At 42.7% G+C, this 9,979-nt stretch overlaps 1 long non-coding RNA gene across 1 annotated transcript; it reads right to left on the minus strand.

Annotated features, from left to right (window-relative positions):
* Positions 1 to 5,538: 5,538 nt before the first annotated feature.
* Positions 5,539 to 9,318, minus strand: LOC149366209 (uncharacterized). The gene is made up of 3 exons (XR_016284529.1): positions 9,176 to 9,318; positions 8,077 to 8,116; positions 5,539 to 5,659 (listed from the first exon to the last, which is right to left on the minus strand). It is a non-coding gene; the product is annotated as an uncharacterized LOC149366209 (long non-coding RNA).
* Positions 9,319 to 9,979: the final 661 nt, after the last annotated feature.

Raw genomic sequence — 9,979 nt, forward strand, 5'->3', positions numbered from 1 at the left:
AAAATCGAGCGTCACTAGGGCTCTTGCGCGGGTGCTTTGGCAAGCTTTCGACTCTGATTGAGTGGCGCGAGAGTGGCTTCGGCGGTGATGCTCAGCCAGAAAAAGATAGGAGGGGGATAGGACAGCGCCTTGCCTGCCCGTTCCTCCTAGTGAGCTGTAACATTTAACCTATGTGTACGCACGGAGTTTGTTTAGAAGACATCGCGCAGCCTCGCTGACACGCATTGGATTCCAAGCTGCCTGCAAAGCACCGATGCAGCGCACAGAGCTGCCCGTGCGCGTGTAGAGGAGGCATATCTCCCTTACAAAAAAGTTTTAGAAACTCTATACAGCGTCTATAGACTTCTGTCTATAAAGTCTATGCACGGTCTATAGACAAGTCTTAGAGAACAGTCTATAGGCAATACAAATGTCATAGACAGTCTTTAGACAATCTATAGATTTGTGGCCATATAAAAAATTCGCTGGGAGCCCGTGGAGAGTTGAGGAGGAGCTTGAGCCTTATGACAGACCAATATGAGCAGTCTTTCTCTAGTATTAATTGTAATCATGGCTGATGATGAAATGTTTGCTCTGGGTTCATGGGGTTTAACTTCCGAAAGCGACTCAGGCTATGAGAGACGCTGTAGTGAAGGGCTCCGGAAATTTCGACCACCTGGGGTTCTTGAATGTGCACTGACATCGCACAGTACACGGGCCTCTAGAATTTCGTCTCCATCGGAATTCGACCGCCGCGGTCGGGATCGAACTCGCGTCTTTCGGGTCAGCAGCCGAGCACCACAGCCACTGAGCCACCGCGGCGGCCTAGATGATGAAATGTAAAAGTTTGCATGCAGTTAAGAAACTGCTTCTGGATCACCACGCATAGGTAAAAGCGTCCGCAGGACAATGAAGGTGCAATCACAGATACTGGTGCAGCTGCAGACGAAGACATACCCTACTTGTGAGCGATTTATTTCACATTTGGGTTTTCAAGTACAGAGGGTTCCGGCAAACGAATTTCTGACGGCCGAGTATTATGGAACATCACAACGAAGAAGCACGAAATTTTGCGTCTAAAATGCTTAATAAAGTGCGCACCTAAAAGAAAAAGGCGGTTACAAATATGACGTGTGCCAGAGACTCAAGTGTTTTCTTTTAATTTTTGAGATTTTAGACGCTTAATAGGTTGAAACAAGGGCAAATACTATGGCAAAATCTCTTCGAAAAAGCCGACATGGTCACACACAGAAAAGTGCGAACTTGGCGTCGAATGTTATAAATGACAGACGTACTTCAAGTGCCTACGCTAGCGGCATCTTGTGACAAAATGCGAGCCATCAATATGATGCATCACACCTAGAAAGAGGACTGTAAAATGGAATAGGGGACAGAGAAACAAAACGCGCGCCCCTCAGGTTTTTTTATTAGCGGCATGCAATATTTTGCTGATTCCGATCTGATATAGTTCTAAAGTTGGTGTGACATATCCTTTACTTATTACACAGAAAAGATGGAAGCATTCATATCAGGCATTCTTTATTTTGGGTACATACGAATACCTTCTTTTAATAGAGAATATATTTTTACTCGTCCTCACAGTGCTCTGCTTTCAAGAATTCGTTTGCAGCATCTAATACACAGTGGCGCTGTCAATGGCAACGCAGTTTTTATTAATGCACTTGATCCCTTGAAAAATTCTATATGGACAAGGCCACGATGTAACGTGAGCCACCGCCCCCCCCCCCCCCCCCCCCCCTCCCGAACAACATTTCTGGCTACGCCACTGGCATGGTCATCTGAGAGAAGTCATTCGATATCCAGCAGTGAGAGTTCTATTCCATGTGTAATGTAATCAATGTCATCAGCATCGTTCTATAAGAAATGTTTAGAGCTCTACCTTACTGTTCTTCATCCAGAGAGCAAATCATTAGTAGTAAATTCAGTAAAACCTTTCAGCAGTGTTGGTTGCTGTAACATACTGCCCATAGGGGTGCGAATTGTCAGCAAAAGCAGTAAGTAGTGGTAACTTTCTCCGGAAATTGAATTTTTTATAATAAGCAGATGCGTCACAAATTGGAAGAAAATTATAAGTTTTTTTTCAGACCCCTTAATGGTCCTGGAATTTAACGTAATTGATGCTACTCTCGGGCGGCGCACATTCACTTCTAGGCAGAAGCTTGGTTTATTGGTTTGGTTTATCGGGGTTTAACGTCCCAAAGCAACTGAGGCTATGAGGGATGCCGTAGTGAAGGGCTCCGGAAATTTCGACCACCTGGGGTTCTTTAACGTGCCCTGACATCACACAGTACACGGGCCTCTAGAATTTCGCCTCCATCGAAATTCAGCTGCCGCAGCCCGGATCGAACCCACGTCTTTCGGGACAGCAGCCGAGTGCCGTAACCGGTGTGCCACCGCGGCGGGGCATTTAGGCAGAAGCATCCGATAGGCTGGAAGAATGAATATGAATAAAATCTGTTCGCTTCTAGATGACAATGTCGTAAGAAGCCACGATCGATAGTTCCCCCCCAAGAGGAGAAATGTTGGGATAAACCTCCAGGAGCTGTCGAGGCCGGATAACTACGATGGTATGCGGTTTGTGCTACGGGCTCTTGGTTGAAAAACAGCGCACAAAAGACTAGAGACAAGAGTAAAAGCAACGACAGGACAAGCGCTGAACTCACAACTAAGGCTTTATTGCGAAAACCTGGGTATATAAGGAAGGCATTATACATGAAAACCAAATTAAACAAACAAAACTAGGCAATGATAAAACTAGCGTGCGTCCGAAGTCCAAAATCTTCCAAGAAACGTGATTTCGTTATCACTTAAGGAACCGAATGTTTGCTAGTGCAGTCCCGTTGCTCCGTTGCGTTAGCAAACCTTCGGTTGCTTTAAGTGATAACGAGATCACGTTTCTTGGCAAATTTTGGGCTTCGGGCGCACGCTAGATTTATCATTGTCCTAGTTTTGTTTAGTTTGGTTTTCATGTATTATGCCTTCCTTATATACCCAGGTTTTCGTAATGAAGCCTTAGTTGTGAGTTCAGCGCTTTTCCTGTCGTTGCCTTTACTCTTGTCTCTAGTCTTTTGTGCGCTGTTTTTCAACTATGAACCTATACCAACTCGCCCAACTTAACGTTCTACTAAGTCATATTGTGCTACGGGGTATACGCATAGGTGAAGAATGTTCCGCGTCCGTTCCTGGGTTTCGCGTCGGCGTCGGCGTCGGCCTCGTAACCAGCTCCGCCCCCAATGTCACGCTTTTCAATTGGTCGAAATGCTCGTGACGTCACAGTGCGCGAATTTCAAATGGGGCCAATTGTACTTTGGCTAGTAACCATGTAACCAATCAAAGGGATCGTATAGTGATGCTGCAACTAAGTTCGACTGAGTTTAGTTAATTGCTTAATTAATCAATTAGCCTAATTAATATAGAGGAGAATGAAGAGGTCAGAAGAAAAGAAAAGAAAGACGCGCGCCGCAGCGACAACAGCGTCCGCGGAAGGAGACGCTGCTGAAAAAAACAGATAAGTACGAAGCCGCGTTCCCTCCACCACCACGCACTTCCCCACTCAGTAAGACGTTGCTCGTTTCATATACGTTGTGTCGAACATCCTAGACAGTTCCAACAATTGACAGGTTAATGACAGAACACGATGGATAGAAATTCAATAATATAAATATGAAATAGCCTAATTAACGTTTCTAGTTAGACCGCATAAATCAATAAAACCGAGAACGAAATTGGTCGAGTTGGGGAATCGAACCAGGGTCTCCGGAGTGCGATACGAGCACGCTAGCCACTCCGTAATGCCAGCTGAATGGTTTGGAATGAACAAAGGCGCGTCTAGCTAATACGGCGTCTTCGTTCACTCCCATCTTCCCCCTTTCCCTTACGGCGAGGTGCAGGTGTCCACCCAGATATGCGAGAGAGATACATTTCCTTTCCTCAACAAATAAATTTACCGTCCAGCAAGGCGTACAGCCGAATTGGCGATGGCGTTCTGTGGACTCCCTGGCAGCGTTGCAAGACGCTGTCGCGTTCCACTCTTACAGGCGAAGCTTAACATGTTAACCACACATCAGTAACACACGCAGACAACCAATGGACGCGTCATTCGCTGGCAGCACTTGATTCATCATTCACAACCACATTCTTAACGTACGCTCCCTTGCCGCACATGCCAAGGACGTACACCACGATCACATTCTGCGCCATTCCTCTGTACTTTGCTTTGCTGAAACCTGGATGGATCCCGAAGAGCCTCTCGAAATCATAGATTTCCTATACTGCTGTGGTGCTCGCAGAGACCACAACAGAGCGGCGGGAGTCGCTATCTACTTGCGCACAGGTCTCTCTGCAATACCAGTCGAAATGTTTGGCACGTCACATGAAGTTGGCGAACTGTGCGCCGCAAAGTTGCCCAACGGCTTGCTGGTAGTAGCTGCCTACTTCGCCCCTACCGCACTCACGAAAGACGTCGTGCACTTCCTGCAACTCGCATTAACCGTCCATCGATCCACACCGATGTTAGTAGTGGGGGACTTTAATGTTGACATAAAGACAAACAGCAATTTCCTAACACTTATGCGGGAGAACATCCCGTTCCTCTCGCTCGTAACGCGTCCCACGGCTGTGACAACCTCGCGAGGCACTTGTATAGATCTCGTCTTTGAGAATCAAGCATTGGTGTACCAATTCGAACATATATCACTCTATTTCTCCGACCACAAAGCTTCCTTCATGACTGTGAAGAACTGTTAGTGGAGTCTTTGTTAAAGGAATACGTGTGAAAAATAAAAAAAAAATTCTGTGATAGCGCATACATGTGTTGCTCGATTTCTTTGCCTCAATCTATCGAAAAGGTGAAACAGCTTATTTGCTGCGCTTAAATTTCGCATTAGGAAGTAACGTAATCGTCGGTAACATTTTGTTCGTTTGAATCTGACACCAAGAAACTGTCCATACAAGTTTTCGCATTAAAAGAAATGTATTTACATCTCCTTCGAAGTACGTTGATAATTGTGCGGAAGGAAGAACGCGTTTATTTATGTGCGAATGAAGCTTGAATACCTTAGCACTCTTCGACGCAAACTTGTGGCGGCGACAGCGAAAAGGACTCCATTCCCGCCGTTTACAAGTGAATGGGCAAAGCCAACCCTGCACGTCTCATGCCCGAAACCTTCGGTTTGTGCGCAAAATCGGCCTTACTTAAGTTTTTATCCTTTGCTGTGTAATGAACGTTCCGTTTTCCCTCAGAGACCAGTCTTTGTAGTTACACTGCGTAACATATGTCGTTTGAATGCGGTTCAGCTTTACCGATACAGATCACCTTCAGTCTGTAGTCAGTGGACGTTTAAACTTTAGTCCTCTGAGAACGAATAACCGAAAGTGCAATTAGGCACTTGACCGCGCAAAGCTATTAATTTCTGGGTGTTCGCAAATTGTGCACTGGAATTTACTTTTATGTTCAGTTATTTTTACGGAGGAAGTGGAAACACGTCCATAACTGCATTGAGAATTTATTCTTTGCCATGACATGATAAAAATAATAATGGCCTTTTCAGCCAACGTAGGTTGGATTCCAGACGCAAGGAAGCCGGCCGTTACGTCCTCGTTGGTTGCCACACCTGCAACCTGGAGCGCAAAGTGACCTTGGCTGTTGTCCAGGTTGGCACTAGAAGGCAGAAATGGTTTGGTTTAGTTTATGAGGGTTTAACGTCCCAAACCGACTCAGGCTATGATAGATGCCGTACTGAAGGGCTCCGGAAATCTGGACCACCTGGGGTTCATTAACGCGCACTGACATCGCACAGTATACGGGCCTCTAGAACTTCGCCTCCATCGAAATTCGACCGCCGCGGCTTGGATCGAACCCGCGTCTTTCGGGTCTGTAGCCGAGCACCATAACTACTCAGCCACCGCGGTGGCTAGAAGGGACAGAATCAGTTATTTCATGGAGATTAATGGAAAAAGGGTTATTGTGAATTTTTAAGCCCGAGAGACTGCTATGGAAAGTAGTGATTATATTTATGCTGCATAAATTTATAACAAAGTCAGAAATCTATATAATGCCTATTATATTGGAGTGAAATGTGCATAATATGGTTTCAGCAGGTAGACTCTTAGCGGATCAGCATCTTTCATTTCTGGGATATCATTGATTCGAACGCTGCAAGTGTGCGCCTCAATAGATATATTTGTTTGTTTATTACTTGCTTACTTCTGATACTGCCATAGCCCTCAAAACATTATTGTCGGGAGTGGCACATAGAAAAAATAATTTGGTTTGAGGAGGGAACAGCGAATTACAGCAAAAAAAAATATCGGGAAGCGACAGCGATGAACTGAAAGATAATGATTAGAAGAAATACGCCAGTCGAGAACCCGAAACACGAGACTAAATACATATGCAAAAAAGAAAAATTACCATAAAGAAAACTCGGAGCAAATTACAATACAGGCTCAAAATATTAAATAGTAAAAATGACGCTACCATTACTATAAATATTGCATACACCACATTGCAGATGCAGAAGAGAGTGAGTGGTTACGGAGGAAATGAAATACATGCAAAAAAATAAAAACAAATTTAAAGAAGAGTATCGTAATCAATAATATATTGAAACATCCTCATAAATTTTTTGTCATTAGCGAGTGCAACTTCTGATAGCAATTGGTTCCATCCCTACGATGTATTTCGAATGAAATAATTCATGCAGGTTGTTGTAGGGCACTAGGGAACGCCAAATTTGCGTGAGCGATAATGCGTGATAAAACATACGTCGGCGGCGTAACCAGGGCATCGTTAAGAATTGAATTCTTATTGTAAATTTTGGAGAACAGGCACATGCGTGGTTCTTTCCTGCGCCGAAAAAGAGGGGTTAATGAAAATGACTGATTTCTGTGACACTACACAAACGGTCATAGTTAAGGGTAACAAAAGTGCTGCTCGTTTCTGTACTGCTTCTAGAGCGTTAATAAGAGAGTCAGTCATAGCGTCTCGTACTGAGTTAGTATATTTTAATTTGAACAGACAAGTGACTTGTACAAAAGAAGCTTGACAGGTGAAGGTGTTAAATAAAAATTACGTTTCATGCATCTAAACAAAAGGTCAGCGGACGCGATGACCGATTTAACGTGTAAATTTTTTAGTGCTACAGGAACTATTACCCCGAGAATAATGCACTTAGAAAACGATCGGGCTTAAAACAATGATTGTATTTGGGCTGACATTGACGGAGCAACAAAAACTGGGCGAGTTCCCTCATAACAGGTTTTCTGCAGTAAATTTTCAAGTAGCTTTAAACAAAACCAGGTGAATAATTTTTTTATAACCGAGGTATTCAGCATAGGTTGCCTTACAACACACTAAGTATAATGTGTGGTCACACGTCTACGGTGTGAGCCTTAGAGCGCCACTTTACTTTCTAAATATTTAGATAGTCACTTAGCTACTTTGTCTTGTAAGAAAAAAACATTCCATGGGTGATACATTAGTTGCACCGTACCAGGGCGCCATTTACCAAATTTTCCCCCTTTAGATGCACCCATCGGCGCAAAAGCTGGAACGCCAGCTTTTGTTAACATGGTCGTGGCGAAGCCCAATCCTTCTAGTACGATGCAATGTGAAGGGTTGATGTAGAAGTAAAAAAAATTACAACTTTTTTCCTAAAATAGAGTCAATTTTCTTCCGCTATGCGTGAAAAAAGAAGCTCCTAATGTGACACTTTTTCTTCCTGTTGGATAGACCGCTGTTTCAGGGAACGACTTGTCATAATTTTTTTTTCTCTGTTTATTTCTTGAATTTCGGTACTTTGGGGGCCGGTAACTAGCCAAGCTTAATTTTCAGCTTTTTTTCCGCAATTCCTCACTTCATGAGTGACATAAGGAGTTTGTTAACACTATTATTATTAATATTATTATTATCATTGTTATTGTCTCCTTCCGGTGCTGTTTTTGACAAAACTGTTAGCCATGGAGTTGAACATGGACGCGCGCTTTCTTGAACGCTTTTAATAAAGCATTTATAGCCTGCAGATATGAGTTAAGTTGTGTTGGGTTTTATGGCACAAAGCTACGAGTTATGTTTACCCAATCAGGACAAGGTCCAGCAGCGTTGGCAGGGGTACACCTGAAAAAAAGAAAGACAGTATTGAGACCCTAGCAACAAAAACGTATCGTTTACTGGCGTGCAAGTTGATTTTTTTTTCAGTTACATTCTGCGGCACAAGATTTGGCTACTGAGTGGCCCCTTCACGCTCCCAAGTTGTTACCAACGTGTGATTTTAAAGATAACGCCAAAAAGATTCCGCCACAATAAGCGTGTTGTTTGATTGAATTGTCAATATAATTGTTTTAACGAATTCGACAGTTTACAGCCCGCAAAGGTGAAATCTACAATATCACGTGATTAAGGATGTTTTTTTGGTAAACGAGTGTTGAAAAAATTGTACGCAATATACACTGAAAATAAATTCCAAGCTTCAAACTCCAAGATTCAAGCTCGAGAAATATTTTTAAAAAAGGGCTGCAAAACTCGGATCCTGGCAAGTAGTTTCACGTCTAAGGCTCAACTTACAGTTGATGCTTAGTAAGGGAATTTTTTCTCTAAATATCTAGGCTAACAACTGCTTTACGAGCCACACCACTCAGTTAAAAAATCAGTAAACACCTAAAGTTAAAGCGAAGATTACATATGCAGAAAATAGCAGCAAAAGACACTATGAACCAGGAGGCACGCGCTATGATTTTAAGCACCTAAAACTGCATAAAACTACACTTAAACTTGAACACTGATTTAACTGTTTCTTAATCATTCCATTTAACTGTTCCCTAATCATTCAAATTCACCTTTTGAATTAATTTAGACTTTTACACATCTAAAGAACCCTTGTAACATATGTCTACTCGGAGAAGCTAAGTGTATCATACAGCTTTCTAAAAACAATATTGGGCATTCTTTCACAGTATTTCAAGGCACTGTCTTTCCCAGTTATTTCGGCTTACAGATGCAACAGGACGTATTAAATGTGTTCAGCGGGTTATCGATACGCAGGTACAATGATAGACGCAGCGTATACAATCCGTAATATCACTAAGTGTTATTCATCACTATGTTATGTTTTCTATATGGACCTCTGGCGATTTTAAAACACTCTAGGCTTTGGAAATTATAAAATCCAGTACTTACATTGAGGCTAAAACAATAGCCAGAGCAGCACACATGAACAATCTTGTCCACTTCATCTCAACAGCTCTCAAATGGCACCGAAGACAGCAGTTCTGGTCACGAACTCGCAGCTGTGCTGATTCGTTGCTGAGAACCCTTGTATATATAGCTGGTGAGTGCATGCAAAAAAGGAGGCTATCAATACTGATTTACTTGCTTTTTCTGGTGTGATCAAACGCTATACGTGATTGAGCAATGTTCGCAACGAAATCAGCCACAAAACCAAAATCAAATTATTATGCTAATAATGCTTGTACCATTGCATATTTCTTCCCGCACTTTAGAATTTTTCCTTCGGGGTGGCTAATTCTCAAAGGTTATATTAAAATTTAGTGTTGCAAGTGCAAGAAAGGGCCAAGAATAAATATGTAACCCTGCACAATACTTTACAAAAAAAAAACGTATGGGCGCGTTGGTCTGACATGATTTCTTGTGAAAGAGCGCAACTTTATAAGCATGGCTTACATAATAAACATTCTGTTGTTAGTCAGCGCTGTGTATCGTCCTTTCTTGTCCTCTGGCCTTGTGCCGTTTTCGCTGTTTCACAAGAAAAGCACAATACTTGCCGTGAAGTTTTTTATTCATTGCGATATCATAAATAATGCGATTGGGGCTTCTAAAATATTTTGGCTGCGTGTATAGAGATTGCAGTTTGGCTCGAGGCTTCTCACAGAATTCCTGGAATATTTCATATGCGTCTAACGCGTGGCACGATTTCAATACAGCGTCTATGTAATACAGGAATGAGCTGAAAACCATAAACTT

The sequence above is a fragment of the Amblyomma mixtum genome, chromosome 1 (genome assembly GCF_055824585.1).
Source record: "Amblyomma mixtum isolate Tamu chromosome 1, ASM5582458v1, whole genome shotgun sequence".
Lineage (NCBI taxonomy): Eukaryota > Metazoa > Arthropoda > Arachnida > Ixodida > Ixodidae > Amblyomma > Amblyomma mixtum.